General features: G+C 39.0%; 1 long non-coding RNA gene across 1 annotated transcript in view; it reads left to right on the plus strand.

Moving 5' to 3' along the window:
• The first annotated feature begins 595 nt into the window (after nt 1-595).
• The window catches only part of LOC134677175 (uncharacterized), a 163998-nt gene continuing 147286 nt past the window's right edge, over nt 596-17307 (plus strand). Inside the window, exon 1 of the long non-coding RNA XR_010100001.1 lies at nt 596-646. This is a non-coding gene — a long non-coding RNA (uncharacterized LOC134677175). The remainder of the gene's footprint in view (nt 647-17307) is intronic.

Genomic DNA, 17307 nt, shown 5'->3' on the forward strand with positions numbered 1-17307 from the left:
CTCCGTCTCTCTCTAGTCTCCGTCAGATCGGACATGAATGACGGACACCACACGCATTTCAGCCCCAGCCACACAGTGAGGGCCCCAACGGCTAAGATAAGGGCCATCATGAGTTTTGGGGACTCGGAGGCCAGGATCTTCTTTAGACTGAAATATCGGTCCAAGGAGTTAAAAACCCATTAACGTTCATAATAGCGCCACTGCTAAATAATCGTGATAATTTAAATTTAACGAAAGAAGCGCTAGGCCACCACTAGCGGTGAGAGCGTGCGACTTGCAATCTGGAGGTCGCGGGTTCAAACCCCGGCTCGTACCAATGAGTTTTTCGGAACTTATGTACGAAATATCATTTGATATTTACCAGTCGCTTTTCGGTGAAGGAAAACATCGTGAGGAAACCGGACTAATCCCAATAAGGCCTAGTTTACCCTCTGGGTTGGAAGGTCAGATGGCAGTCGCTTTCGTAAAAACTAGTGCCTACGTCAAATCACGGGATTAGTTGTCAAGCGGACCCCAGGCTCTCATGAGCCGTGGCGAAATGCCGGGATAACGCGAGGAAGAAGAAAAAGATTTAAAATTAACGAAAGATATTTCGATAAGTTTTTGGCAAAAATTTCATTTTTGGTACAAGCTTTTATCGCTGACTGTACTTTTCTTACGACAGACAACTAATATTCATCGAGACAATTCAAAAAAATTAGGTTGCGTTGTTTCATCACAGAGTTCCTATGGCCACCTCCTGTCTCCATCATCAGATCAGTTCGACAGTACCATATTATTGTATTGTCATCAGAACTACATACAGCTGCCAATTTTCATGACGCTACCTATGATCCTTGGAAGATGGTTAAATTAATTACCTTAGATTCCATTACATAGTTAGTTACATACAGGTCGACCTAATAAAAGCTTGTTAAAAAGGGGCCGCTACGTACTTACTGTATTTTGTATGTAAGTACCTTTTGAATACATCAAACTAGTTTTTATGGTGCTGGATTCGTCGATCTATGAACTCATAACAAAAACGGCCGTTTTGACTTTGGACGCATACGTAGATCAACGAATCCAACAACATAAATACTTACTTTATTTTGTACGGTAACGTTTTGACTTTGGACGCATATGTAGATCAACGAATCCAACAACATAAATACTTACTTTATTTTGTACGGTAACGTTTTGACTTTGGACGCATATGTAGATCAACGAATCCAACAACATAAATAAGTACTTTATTTTGTACGGTAACGTTTTGACTTTGGACGCATATGTAGATCGACGAATCCAACAACATAAATAAGTACTTTATTTTGTACGGTAACGTTTTGACTTTGGACGCATATGTAGATCAACGAATCCAACAACATAAATAAGTACTTTATTTTGTACGGTAACGTTTTGACTTTGGACGCATATGTAGTTCAACGGATCCAACAACATAAATACTTACATTATTTTGTACGGTAACGCAGCAGACATAAGTTTGCTCCCATACAAAAATTGTACCAAGGGACACGAAATAAGTGTTCTAAAAGTTGATTCACCCCCCCACACTAATGTATGGTAGGTAGCGAGAGTTGTTGTTCGATTGCATACCAGCATCAATGCATTTACACTCTTTACAAGTGATCCACTGTGTCCCACATGGTACTTACGAGCGTGAGGTGAACGTCATCTGCGCTTCTTCGCTCGCTTGTTGTTCAATAGATTCACACTGAAATTTACAAGTGATCCACTGTGTCCCAAGTGCTACTTAGGAGCGTGAGATGGATGACATCTGCGTTCTTTGCTGGCTTGTTGTTGGTTTGTATACCAGCATCAACGCATTTACACTGTTTACAAGTGATCCACTGTGTACCATATAGTACTTACGAGCGTGAGGTGAACGAAAACGTATCATCTGTTTTCTTTGCTGGCTTGTTATTCGTTTGCATAAGTACCAGTATGCATTTTACACTGTTTACAAGTGATCCACTGTGTCCCACATGGTACTTACGAGCATGAGGTGAAAGAGAATGTATCCTCTGGATTGCAGGTGTTCGTCTGCATACCTGCCTCAGTGCAGCAGTCACCCTAGAAATTAAAAAAAAAAAAACTAATAGCTGACTAGATTTAAACCAAGAAAAGTTTGCAGTGATTTTGACAGCACACGCAGTGCAGGTGTTATTTTAAAAGTCAAACAAAATATACAACGTGACCCAAAAGTCAACGATGAGCTGGCACCTGAAGATGGACCTGCTCATGACTAGGTACTCGAGGAAACATAACAAAAAAAATAAAATATTAAAATTGTAGACATAGGGAATTGGAAGGAATTGTAATTTTTAGGGTTTCGTACCCAAAGGGTAAAACGGGACCCTATTACTAAGACTTCGCTGTCCGTCCGTCCGTCCGTCCGTCCGTCCGTCTGTCACCAGGCTGTATCTCACGAACCGTGATAGCTAGACAGTTGAAATTTTCACAGATGATGTATTTCTGTTGCCGCTATAACAACAAATACTAAAAACAGAATAAAATAAAGATTTAAATGGGGCTCCCATACAACAAACGTGATTTTTGACCAAAGTTAAGCAACGTCGGGAGTGGTCAGTACTTGGATGGGTGACCGTTCTTTTTTTTTGCTTTTTTTGTTTTTTTTTTTTAATTATGGTACGGAACCCTTCGTGCGCGAGTCCGACTCGCACTTGCCCGGTTTTTTCTTGTAATTCTATAATAAATTGAGATATATTTTTTTTATTATTTTTCCTCGTGTAGTCATGAGCAGGTCCATCTTCTGGTGCCAGCATTTCGTTGAATTTTGGAACACGTGGTATACTTAGTGTGAAATGAGGGCGTTGTTAGATTTCATTATGATTTTTATGGGGTCAGAAATGCCCAAGATTTGAGATTCCCGGCGTTTGTAGGCTGCGGTGACCGCTTTCCATCATGTTTGTTGGTCACCGATATAAAAAATATCACAGTAAATCTGGCAAATCACTCACACGACAACATCATTGGAAATCTTGCAAACTTCTATAAAACTATGACGTATAAATAACACTTGCACTGCGTGGGCTATCAAATCCGCTGCAGACTTTTCTTGGTGCGACTCTATTGCATTTTGGATATATTTATATGACTGTTTGGTTTACTAAATAAAAAAAAAGCTCTTTCTCCCAGATATTTGAAAATTTAAGGTAAAACTGTACCTTTGCTGATGGGGTTTTCTTTTTCTTCACTTTCACAAGATTTACTGTTTCGGAGCTGGAGCAATACAAAAAGATACTGTATTACTAAAAAAAACTGGTTTCGGTCGGACTGACTCTTTAGATGAAGGGAGTCGCCAGGGCTGGGGGGGGAGCATACATATAGTTATAAAGGGGGGGGGGGCAGTTGCCCCAACTGTGGTGATGTCCATGTTTTAAATAGCGATATGTTTGAATTTTTGTATTTTTTTTAATCGTATGGCAAACATAATAATATTGTAAAAATAGAAACAAATATATGTAATTATATTTCTACAAGACCATTAAGCCAACTTTGTGTGATTAATTCTAAGTAGGTAAATAAAAATTGCATTACAAATAAAGCCAATCAACTATTTATTAACTTTAACTGTTTACTGTTGTTATTTAAAAATATAACATGTAAGTATATATACATATACTTACTAAAATATTATAAAATGTTCTTTATATAAACAGTTCTACTGTAATCGGACTAATCAGCTAACTCACAGAAGATTAATACATTTTCGTGTCAAAATCAAACTTTTCAAGAGTGACCCAGGAGACACTATTATGGCCAGAGTGACCCGGGAGACACTATTATGACAAGAGTGACCCAGGAGACGCTGTTATGGCAAGCGTGACCCAGGAGACACTATTGTGGCAAACGATCCGACACAAAAAGTTGATTGACTGCAATACGGGTTACCCCTTCTGTTCTACACAAGTATGAAATCTCTTATTAAATGTGAGGTTTTGAATCAAAAGGTACCACATTTTCGGTTGGTATAAGGACGCTCTGACAGGCTATTTGTATAAAGATACCTTTTGTTTAATATCGTCACAAATAAACAGTTAAAAATGCACCTGGAATCAGAGCCTCCAAGTCTCCTGAAAAGTTTAGTGACGGGTGACTGTGTCTCCTGTGGCACCTTGCAGAGCCCGCTGAAAACATACAACTTTTTTTGTTACATCATAGAGAAATATGTACCTAAGTATAGAGTGCTAACTTCTTACATCTGTTTTTCTACCAAAACGCGGGCTATTTTCGTAGTCGACATGGGTTATTCGCGGACGGTCTAGAACGCAAAATGACTAGTGTAACATTTTGCCTATATCGCTCTTAGTCTACATCGCGAACGGTCCAGAACGCACCGCACGCACAGTTTCTTAGAAGAGCTGCTATACCATGTTCTATACACGTGCTTAGTATATGTCACTACCGAAAAATTCAAGTTTGGTTCATTTAAATTCGAAATAACTAGTATTTTAAGAGTGACCCAGGAGACCGTAACCATGGCAACTAGTGACAAGAAAAAATTGATTTACCCAAAAGCACTTTACCTATCGCACTCTTTGCACTTGATACCCGTCTTGTGGCAAGGGCAACAACGTGGGACCCTGACAAACAAATATCTTAACTTACACTCTGTATTTTTAGGTATTTAGGGCCCCCCACATCTAGCGTCTTTCGAGCGTCGGCGTCTACAACTCTATGGCCGCTGCTCGACGCAACGTCGACGCAACTGCGCAGCGACGTCATTTTCCATAGCGCTGACCAGACGCCGACGCTCGAAAGCCGCTAGATGTGGGGGGGGCCTTAAATAAAAGTAAACAAATAACTTGTACATTTTCGGGTAGGGTATAACATTTATTGGTTAATCAAATACAAAACCACCTGGATCTGTCACTGAACGACCTGACTTTAACCTACATTGTTTGATCATGTAATTTTCATCTACCCTCATCTGGCTTATGGAGCCATTTGAAGAGTAGATTTTGTTTACTTTTATTTAAATACTTAAAGATACAGACTATAGTGTTACGTACATCACTACATCTTATATAAGAAAGTCCCCGCTGCGTCTGTCTGTTTGTATGTATGTTCGCGATAAATTCGAAAACTACTGAACGGTTTCACTCGTCGTACTGATAGGTTTTCACTACCTAATCAATAGAGTAATAATGACGACGAGTCTGGCCTAGTGGGTAGTGACCTTGCCTATGAAGCCGATGGTCCCGGGTTCGAATCCTGGTAAGGGCATTTATTTGTATGATGATACAGATACTTGTTCCTGAGTCAAGGTTGTTTTCTATATATTTAAGTATTTATATATTATATATATCGTTGTCTGAGTACCCACAACACAAGCCTTCTTGAGCTTACTGTGGGGCTTAGTCAATTTGTGTAAAAAATGTCCCATAATATTTATTTATTTATTTATAATCAAATAGGTATATAATTTGTTAAAGTTTTGTGTAACCCGTGCCGGCGCGGCCGCTAGTAAATATAAAAGATAGTTTGATAATTTAGTTACGTTATAATAATTTGTATGTATTTGTATGTAAGCACATTATTAATTAAAATACATACCATTTAGTGCTCTGGAACATGATAACAACAAATAATTATAAAAATATCACATATAAAAATGGTTGTTAGTTTGACATCTGTGACAATTACTGTTGTTTCTTCTTTCTTTTTCTGTCTAAATAACATCTTGAGAAAATAGTTTGTAATTCCTATAATATCAGTTATACAGTGGAACCTCGCTAACTCGAACCTCGACAGTATTAGTCGTGGTATGAACCCGCGACCTCCGGATTACAAGTCGCACGTTCTTACCGCTAGGCCACCAGCGCTTTTTCCCTTTTGTATACTTACTAAGTAATAAAATTAGCGTTATAATTAAATCTTACATTTTACAAGCTTTTATTTAGTTTCACCTGACCTTTGTCTGTCTGTCTGTCTGTAATCAAATCTTGCAAGATAAATTTGATCCACTTCCCGGTTTCCGATAGAGCTGAAATTTTGCATACATACGTAGGTCGGGTGACAATGCAATATTATGGTGTCATGGAGCTGATCTGATGATGGAGACAGGAGGTGGCCATAGGAACTATGTGATGAAACAACGAAACCTAATTGTGTTTGGGGTTTTAAAATTGTCTCGATGAGCATTAGTTGCCTGTGGCAAGAAAAGTACAGTCAGCGATAAAAGCTTGTACCAAAAATTAGAATTTTGCCAAAAGCTTATTTCATAATACTTATGTAGTTGATCTTGGTCTTAAAACTTTCCAAAAAATAAATCTAATAATAACTAATGCTACCTAGGGCCCTTAAGGGTCTGAAGGCCCCTAAGGGCCACTAAGCCCGCAATTATAGCGCCACATATCAAATATCGTTTTACCGCCCGTAATGGTGGATACACGCAATTCGGTTGAGTGATACTACTTCTTCTTTAGGGTTCCTTGGGTAGGAGTAATAACTTAACCCCGATATGGGTTAGGGTTAAAACAAAAATATCTTTATTAAAACTGGTTAAAATATTTAATATAAGTATTTAATATTTATTGCACAAAAGAAAATACAAAAGGACAAAAATCGGACTTAATGCTATGAGGCATTCTCTACCAGTCCACCGTAAATGACCTTTTAGAAGATTTTATTGCAATATCCTATTTTGCAGAGTCGATTATTTTCAATGTATTGCAACATGGAGTTTGGTCATGTTTAAAACGTAGCGGTGATATTATCTTTGATTGCGACAAGATCAATTCATTTTAAACCAGTGCCACTAGAAAAAACAATAGTATTTTATCATCATGTACAAGCAGTGTCAGGTAGGGGGACAACGTTTTCGTGGCTGTAAGCCAATACGGGAGCAGTAAACACGATTAGAAAAAGAGCGTTTTAGGTGTGAAGTTAGGCACGTATGGAAAACTCGCGTAAAAACGTTTGTAACTCATGGTACGAATTGAAATTTTTAGTTCTTTACGTGACCGATAGAGGCTCTGTAGAATTACTCCATACATTTTCCTTAACTTTCTCACTATCGACTGTCATTCACGGAATGGTAGAGCTTCTGGCAGGTGTAATTAAATGTGCTCGTGACGAGCACAAGTATTTTATACAGTCGTGAATGATATAATGGAGAGCTTTTCAGTCGAGTACCGTGTTAAGGCCACGAAGCTTGCTGAGTGGCCTTATTGGGTACGAGATTGAAAAACTTGATTATATCGCTATTGTATATGTATAATACTTTTTCTACGATTCAACAAAAATAATATACATACTATGCTGTATATTATAGTTGTGTTGGAAGCCCATTCAACAATTACAGTCGACGAGTAGAAAAAAATGAGAGAGGCTGTATCAGGGACACAGCCGCTATGGCTGGCGTGAAACGTGGTGTGGACTGCTAATGCGAAGGCCGAAGGCCGAGCTCCGCGTAGGGCCGATGGCCCGAAGCGTCCAGGATTTAAGTGCTTTAACATAGAACAATAGTAAAAGTGTCTAAATGCGAAGGCCGAAGGCCGAGCTCCGCGTAGGGCCAAAGGCCCGAAGCGTCCAGGATTTAAGTGCTATAACACAGAACAATAGTAAAAGTGTATAAATGCGAAGGCCGAAGGCCGAGCTCCGCGTAGGGCCGAAGGCCCGAAGCGTCCAGGATTTTAGTGCTATAACACAGAACAATAGTAAAAGTGTCTAAATGCGAAGGCCGAAGGCCGAGCTCCGCGCAGGACCGAAGGCCCGAAGCGTCCAAGATGTCAGTGCTTAAACACATAACAATATTACAAGTGTCTAAATGCGAAGGCCGAAGGCCGAGCTCCGCGTAGGGCCGAAGGCCCGAAGCGTCCAGAATGTTAGTGCTTTAACACAGAACAATAGTACAAGTGTCTAAATGCGAAGGCCGAAGGCCGAGCTCCGCGTAGGGCCGAAGGCCCGAGGCGTCCAGGATTTAATTACTATAACACAAAACAATAGTACAAGTGTCTAAATGCGAAGGCCGAAGGCCGAGCTCCGCGTAGAGCCGAAGGCCCGAAGCGTCCAGGATTTAAGTGCTTTAACACAGAACAATAGTACAAGTGTCTAAATGCGAAGGCCGAAGGCCGAGCTCCGCGTAGGGCCGAAGGCCCGAAGCGTCCAGGACATCAGTATTTTAGCACAGAACAATAATACAAGTGTCTAAATGCGAAGGCAGAAGGCCGAGCTCCGCGTAGGGCCGAAGGCCCGAAGCGTCCAGGATGTTAGTGCTTTAACTCAGAACAATAGTACAATCGTCTTAATGCGAAGGCTGAAGGCCGAGTTCCGCATAGGGCCGAAGGCCCGAAGCGTCCAGGATTTAAGTGCTATACCACAGAACAATAGTACAAGTGTCTAAATGCGAAGGCCGAAGGCCGAGCTCCGCGTAGGGCCGAAGGCCTGAAGCGTCCAGGATTTAAGTGCTTTAACATAAAACAATAGTACAAGTGTCTAAATGCGAAGGCCGAGCTCCGCGTAGGACCGAAGGCCCGAAGCATGCAGGACATCAGTGCTTTAGCACAGAAAAATAGTACAAGTGTCTAAATGCGAAGGCCGAAGGCCGAGCTCCGCGTAGGGCCGAAGGCCCGAAGCGTCCAGGATTTAAATGCTATAACACTGAAAAATATTACAAGTGTATAAATGCGAAGGCCGAAGCGTCCAGGATGTCAGTGGTTAAACACAGAACTGACAGACTGGACGCTTCGGGCCTTCGACCCTACGCGGAGCTCGGCCTTCGGCCTTCGCATTTAGACGCTTGTAATATTGTTCTGTGTTAAAGCACTGACATCCTGGACGCTTCTTGCCTTCGGCCTTACGTAGAGCGCAGCCTTCGACCTTCGCATTTAGTTAGACTCTTGTACTATTGCTTTGTGTTTGAATACCGAAGTCGCACATATTTGAGTAATGTCTAAATTTTATCTGTAAAGATTATTTGGGGTCATAATGATTCACTGTATCTAGATGAACTTGAATACAGCATTTGATGGGTAATTTTAAAATAATTAATTACAGCGTCACACCTATTTTAATAATTAAATGATCAATTCATTTTGGAGTAATGAATGTAACGATTAGGTACAATTTTTTTGTAAATAACACACCGAAATTACGAGAATAGATATTTTATACGGGTAATACACGTTTTATAGCAAACTCGTTCGTGTTTTTCCTGTAGCCATCGCATTTAAGGGAATCTAAAAGCAATTTTTTGCGCAGCACCTTTACAGGCAGAATATTTCAATCAATACTTGAGACTCAAATGAGAAAAACGGGATATATTTGAACCACAGTCGTTACCTTTTATAGTACCTATTGTCCACAGAAGTGACCTTTTCTAAATTATGTTTTACCCATTACATCAGAAAGTACCTAACTAAGATTACTATATACTTACTAGCTTAAACTAATAACGCATTAGGAACTCGGGATTGTCAAGCAGCCGTCATACGTTATAGGTACGTGTTCTATCAAAGTAACTCGCGCCGCCGCGCCGCCATAGATGCTAATGCATTATTTGAGGAGATGAGCATGTATTACTATGGTGAATGTGGTATTAAAAGAAACGTTATTGCTTTATCTTACTATTTCAGGTATATTTTGTCAGTTTTGCGCCCTTTTTTTCGCACACGGTGGCCTCAAACAAGAGCAGTGATAAAAACTCTGTAAAAACGGTCACATTTTTATTTTTTAACAGCTTATTACAATTCCACGTACTTTATTTTACTCATATTTCATTAAAATAAAGTAAGATCTATCAAATGACATGAATTTTACCGAAATCGGTTAATGGGCTGATGAGTCATTACTAAATGAACACTGAAAATAGGGGTCATTTTTGCTCCGAATACGTCGTGTCTAGCGCAGAATCAGCGCCATCTATGTCAGCGGCACGTGCTGTTCCGAGTAATGGCTACTTTCTTCTACACATCTGTATCAAAACTATGTTTATAGGTATTATAGTTTCGGAGATATAAGCCGCCGCGCCATAACACTTTTTCGTTACATCGGTTTTTGATCCGAGCCCCTCTACGGGTTTTTAAAGACGTTTACCTACGTTTCACGTCAAAAAATATTTTTACTGCTCGGCTCACGGAAGTAAGGAACCATTACATTTAACCCCAAACTCACCCGCCATTTTTTTATTACACATATTTTACTAGCACTTTATTTACGCCGCTTACGCAGAGGAGAGTTATGAGTTTGATCCGTAAATGTTTTACCTATTCTAGTAAATTATTGAATGTTCAATTTTATGCGGTTATGGTATTTAATGTCGGTCGTTTCGTGTTTCTGTGTATCACTGATATTTAAATACAGATGTAGTGCATAATAGGGTACTTTCCTCTACTTAAAGTAAGTTATTACACATCGTGCACGAAAGAAAGCACCAGATAATTATTATAAAAACATAGATACTTAGCAGTTATTTTTAAACACAATATCTATTTAATGAATCGCGTAGAAATATAAAAAGTAAAGCTGACCATGACGTCACTATACTCGTTTTCGTAAAAATTCCACATTGGCAAATCGTTTTGACAGCTCTAAAAAGGAAGCTGATTTGACTAGTAGGAAAGTACACCAATTATTTTTCATCGTATTTTCACGGAAACGTACTTCCCGCCACCAACTTCGCACATAGGTAGCCACATAGGTAGGTTAGGTAGGCACATAGGTAGGTAGGTAGGTTGTTTTTTTTTTTAAATGGTCCTTAAAGCAGGCCACTGATGAGCCTTCCAAATGGATGCCGTTACAATGGATTCATCCAAATGGACGGCTTCCTAATATTAAACATTGTACGTTTTTGACATTCACGGACCGATTTTGGATTGCAGCCACGCTATTTGGACTGTTGGAAGGCTCGTCAGTGGCCAAGCCTACTCTTTTATCTCGCATACAATTTAATTTTAAAAGGCAGTTAGGGTAGAAAAAGGCGCGAAGTTAAAATATTCTATGGGACGATATACGCACCTACATATTTTTAATTTACCGCTCTTTTATACTGACGGAAATGGCTTGACTGAGTATAGAACCTAAATCTGTTAATGACCCAAATCTATACTCTGTGGCTTTAGGCATTTCAATAATTAAGTAAACAAATAATTTTTACATTTTCGGGTAGTTATAGGTGTTATAACATTAAATTTATTGGTTCACCAACCAAATACTAAATACAAAACCGCCTGGATCTGTCACTGTAATGTTTTCATCTACCCTCAACTGGCTTAAGGAACCATTTGAGGGTAGATTTTGATTACTTTTGTTTAAATACCTAAAGATACAGACTACAGACTATAAGTCTCCTACTTTGCCACTAAAATTTTCTGAAAAATAGTACAGTTTAAAAATAACTTTCCAGGTGTTCAGAACCTTTTCAATCGCGCTTGATTTATATTCCCCGCGCACGCTTCCGCTAAATGGAATTTAAAAGCAAACGCGTATTTGGAGCGTCTCATGTGAGATCTGTACCAGTCAATATTTATTACATAAATATTTTATATTATTTATAAACATTAATTAAAAATACATTTTTAATAAAATGTATAGAAGGGGGAGATATATAGAGTGGTATTACTAAAAGTAATGAATAACTAGCTTAAATCTAAAATAGGCCCTTGAGGCATTGTACCAAGGATGCTGGCAGCAGTTCCTCGCTGTATGTAGAATATAATATGAAATCGATATGGCACCTAGACAACAATAATGATCAACAATGATGACGATAAACGGTGACCTGTCCGGGCTATGCTTATAAAAAAAAAAAATATTTCAGACCTTGGTCCATACACTTACATCGAAAAACTAACTACAAACTAACTAAATTTAACTTAAAATAAAGTTTTGTTGAAATATGAACTAATTAAGATACATAGTGTTATTAGTTATTTTAATTATAATGGCTAAATGAGCGTTTCTCAAACTTTTTTGGTGACGGAACCCTTTTGGCAAGCGAAATATTTGACGGAGCCCTAAATTAAAAATTTTCGTTCACCATTGTGGACCAGATATACCTATAGAAGAGCTGGTTTTTTTCTTATTATCACTTACAAGTAAGTATATTCGCGGAGCCCCAATTTGAGAATGGCTGGGCTATTTAAATCATCGTTTTACTGGCGCATTTAATTTTACTGAGGTTGACTGAAGTAGCATGATAAATATGAACTTCTTCTTCCTCGCGTTATCCCGACATTTTGCCGCGGCTCATGGGAGCCTGGGGTCCGCTTGACAGCTAATCCCAAGAATTGACGTAGCCACTAGTTTTTACGAAAGCGACTGCCATCTGACCTTCCAACCCCGAGGGGAAACTAGGCCTTATTGAGATTAGTCCGGTTTCCTCACGATGTTTTCCTTTACGATAAATATCAAATTATATTTCGTACATAAGTTCCGAAAAACTCGTTGGTACGAGCCGGGATTTGAACCCGCGACCTCCGTATTGCAAGTCGCTCGCTCTTACCGCTAGGCCACCAGCGCTTCAGCATGACAAATATGAACGTTTCCGAGTAAATACGATGGAAAACAATTATACACTACAGCTTTAGCTGGTGTTTGCATAACGCGGTCCAACTAGGTGGGCCCACAATCGGGAAACGTAACAGATATCTACTCGTTCCACGTTACACCACTCATAAGATTTCATGTTTTCAGTTTTTTGACGGATTTTTTTTACAAGGGGGACTATTTTTTTATTCTTGACGTCCGAGAATTTTACTTGCGTGTTTATACTTTATATGCTGTGTTTCTTTAACATGGTTAATATGAAATAAATGCAAAAAATCATGATAGTGATAGTGACGACCGGTCTGGCCTAGTGGGTAATGACCCTGCCTATGAAGCCGATGGTCCCGGGTTCGAATCCTGGTAAGGGTATTTATTTGTATTATGATACAGATATTTGTTCCTGAGTCATGGTTGTTTTCTATATATTTAAGTATTTATATATTATATATATCGTTGTCTGAGTACCCACAACACAAGCCTTCTTGAGCTTACCGTGGGGCTTCGTCAATTTGTGTAAAAACTCCTATAATATTTATATATTTTTTATATAATTTTAAAGTATATGTTTCTGACTTTAATTTATTATTATTCACAATGGCGGGACTTAATCGTGTAAAATTAAGTTTTTATGTTTACCTCCGACGTTTCGAAGACGGCGTTGGTCTCGGAGAAGACTACTAAGTCTCGTTATTATGAATAATAATGAGTAAATTTTTTTTTTCAATCGTGAAAGTTTAAATCGGAGCTTAAATTTGTTTTACAAACATTAACTTGACCCTTAGTTTTGGGTTGAGAACCCCTGATATAAAAAAAACCGGCCAAGCGCGTGTTCGACTTGCACACGAAGGGTTCCGTACCATTATCAAAAAAACGGCCACCCATCCAAGTACTGACCCTGCCCGACGTTGCTTAACTTCGTTCAAAAATCACGTTTGTTGTATGGGAGCCCCACTTAAATCTTTATTTTATTCTGTTTTTAATATTTGTTGTTATAGCGGCAACAGAAATACATCATCTGTGAAAATTTCAACTGTCTAGCTATCACGGTTCGTGAGACAGCCTGGTGACAGACGGACGGACGAACAGCGGAGTCTTAGTTTAGGGTCCCGTTTTAACCTTTGGGTACGGAACCCTAAAAACCGCGGCTCTCCAGCCGCATGTAGTTTTTTGGAGTTACAACATTTCACGGTGCATTTTTTCCATTTTCCCAATATTTCAAAAACTATATTCGAGTAGGTTGGCAATACCTGGTCCCAGTAATAGGGGTGCTCAACCAGTATTTGACATCTGAGTATGTCGTCAACAAGCTTAGTTGATCCAGGCTTAGGTGAGATTTGACAAGAATACAGTGCGGGCGTGCTGAACTGGCTCCTGCTTTACATTTTTTTGTCTTAAATGAAGTACGTAGCATCTTTACACCAACGCTCTACCACTTAGATGGTTGCCAGAAATCCATTGGCAAAAAAAGTGCGAGTCGGACTCGCCCACCGAGGGTTCCGTACTTTTTAGTATTTGTCAATATAGTGGCAACAGAAATACATCATCTGTGAAAATTTCAACTGTCACGGTTCAATAGATACAGCCTGGTGACAGACAGACAGACGGACAGACGGACAGACGGACTGAGTGGAATCTTAGTAATAGGGTCCCGTTTCTACCCGTTGAGTACGAAACCCTAAAAAGGACACTCTGTGGACAATACAAAAAAAGTTGAGTCTCAGTTGAGTCAGTACTGAAAAAATTTAACTCACCTTTAAAGGTGCCGAAAAATTAGCTTTAGATTCCCTTAAATTTGCAATGTCTATAGGAAAGACGCGAACGAGTTTGCTATAACATGTGCATGACCCACGTACACTAAGCCACATAGATAACTGACCCCCCATGCAAACAAGTTTCTAAGCAAGGGGGTCAATTATCTCTGTCACCTACTGTATAGTCTGACAAAAAAGAGTAGAAATTAAAAAGTGGCAATACTGTAGTGTCGTCCCTTTCAAACCAATTCATACAAAACGGGACGACACTATAGTATTGCTACTTTATAATTTCTTCTCTTTTTTGTCAGGCTGTACACTAAGTACGAGAATTTGTGGAGGGCAATCTGAGCTACTACCAATTTTATATTTAAAAAATTGACTTACACAATTTGCACAGTTTTATTTTACACAGTAATTATTATTTTATCCGATTCCTTCGATAATGAACTACAATTTATATGATAAGTTAGAAGCTTCTGTAAAAAAAAAACTATATATAAATATCTAATACCAATAGCCAATTCTCTGAACACTGACTGTAATAGCCGTAAAAAAGAAGTACAATCGTAAAAATGTCTTGTCTCACTCCGTCGCATTACACATCGATACCTCGATACATGGACTGGTGTGAGACAGAAGAGGTAGCGGAAAGCAAAAATGGCAACATACCATACCTCTAGGCGTGGCTCAAGTACATCTGTTCCACACCAATTTGTGCGTGGCGCTGTCGCCACCTAGCGGCCATATCTCTCCTGATCGTAACAGACGCGTTTTGTTAGAGAGTGAGGCTTCTGTACCTAGCACTATTATTTATTCTGTGCCTCTACATGGTTACCCAAAGTTAAGAAGTCAATTTAGATTTACCAATTTTATCATTCTCTTTCAGCCTTCAAGTAAATGCTCCGAGGAATTGTTTATGGGCACCACACAGTCTTAATGAGAGTCGACGTCTAGTCAGCGTTACGGAAAATGGCGTCGCCCGAATGGCGAATGGCGTGTTCGGAACTGTCAAAATTTTGTTCTAACTGATAGGCCGATACCGTCTGGCGGACTGTTAATCAGTGGGCCCCTATAGCGTCGAGCAGTATCCATAGAGTTGACTACACGCTGACGCTCTGAAGATGCTTGTGTGTGGCTATCGTCCCTGTAGACCTAGCACATGATTGGCGCGACAGTATCTATGAAGTGATCCCATAAGAGGTCTACAAACAGTTTTGTGCGGAGCTCTTAAGACGAAACAGGAGCTGAGTTTTAAATATTTTAGGTAAATATACCCGTCTCGCTAACGGAAGCGGCTCCTAAAACCAGTGCGATAAGGACACGGCGAAAATTCCTGCGTAAAAATCTCAAAAATCGAGGTTTCGTACTCGACTGTTTCCTCCTCCAAAACTTAACCAATCGTAACCAAATTTGGAAATCTAAATGATTATGAAATTATCTGTGTCGCACCGTTTTACTTTTTTGGCTAATTGATATCAGTTTTGAATACTACGCCTCTCATTGTGGCATAGTCAATGGGGCCATTTTGGCCATTTTTGAAGGGCTCTAGCGCCTTAAAAAACAAAATTATCAAAAAAAGCAAAACAGATATTGACAATATGTACATATTAATCTGTATTGAAAAAATCATTGCTCTAGCATCAAAACCCACGGAGGAAACAGTCGAGTACGTTTGTATGGAGAAATGACCACTCCTGTTGACTCTTAATCCGCTTCCTCTTCTTTCTTAAGCCCCCTAATTTGTAGGGTAACACCCCCGACCTACACCTATAGGGTAAACCAACCATTTTACGACCGTTCCGGCCACGCTAGCCCCACGTTCCCACACCTCACCTTTGCGTCAATATCTCAACTTTCAACTTTATTTCTATCGTATTAAGAGTTATATATAGTTGTCTTGTGTGGGTCTTCGTAATTGAATCCATGTTATCGATTTCATTGGGGTTCTGTAGGCCTAAGGTTTTATCAGGGTTAATAGGAGAGATCACCTTGTTCGAGTCGTTGCCACATCGGGTAGAAAAGTCTATTATTTTGGGGAATTACATGGCACGCTATTGGAGCTTATACTCTGTATCTTTGGGTATTTAAATAAAACTAAACAAAATCTACCCTCAAATGGGTTAAGCCAGTTGAGGGTATATGAAAACATTATATGTTCAGATTGTTACGTTATGGTAATAGTCTATGGTTTTAGTTTATGGTCGAATTTGGATTTGGAACTTGTTCAATAAAAGATGGCTACCAATAAAAAAAAAAAAAAAAAAAACGAGGATGCCACATTGTCCTGTTTAAAAGACTATATACATAATGGTTGGCCAAATTCTAAGAATAACCTAAATGAATTAGTAAAACCTTTCTGGAATTTTCGCAATGAATTGTCCCTAGTCGACCAGATAATTTTAAGAAATAATCTTATTGTGATTCCAGTAGCATTACAAAAAATGATGCTAGAAATTATTCATGAAGGTCACTTAGGATTAAATACATGTCTTCGGAGAGCTAAAAACGTTCTATTTTGGCCTGGATTGACAAGTCAAATTAAAGAACTCTGCAACAACTGTCAAACATGTGCCTTATTTAGGAAAAATAATACTAAAGAACCAATTCAATTTCATGACATACCTAGACTACCATGGCTAAAGTTAGGCACTGATCTTTTTGAATTAAATTAACAAATACAGATAATGTAGGTAAGTCAGGTCGTTCAGTGATTGATCCAAGCGGTTTTGTGTTTGGTCGGTTACCAATTAATCTTATAAGTTTATAACTACCTTAAAATATAAAAATTGTTTGTTTACTTTTATTTAAATACCTAAAGATACAGACTATAGGTTGATATTCTATGTTTTCATATATGTATATCCCAAAAAAGTATACCGGGTGTGGCCTGTAACATGAGCAAAAAATTAAACTACAGGCTGTACTCCTCATACTGACCAGCATTTGTTCAGCGATTTTTAAAAATAACTTGTGGTTTGATTTTTAATACACTTTAAAGTTTATTCTAAGACGCAATGTATTGCGAATTTTGTTATGATTA

The sequence above is a fragment of the Cydia fagiglandana genome, chromosome 25 (assembly GCF_963556715.1).
Source record: "Cydia fagiglandana chromosome 25, ilCydFagi1.1, whole genome shotgun sequence".
In the NCBI taxonomy this organism is placed as follows: Eukaryota; Metazoa; Arthropoda; class Insecta; order Lepidoptera; family Tortricidae; genus Cydia; species Cydia fagiglandana.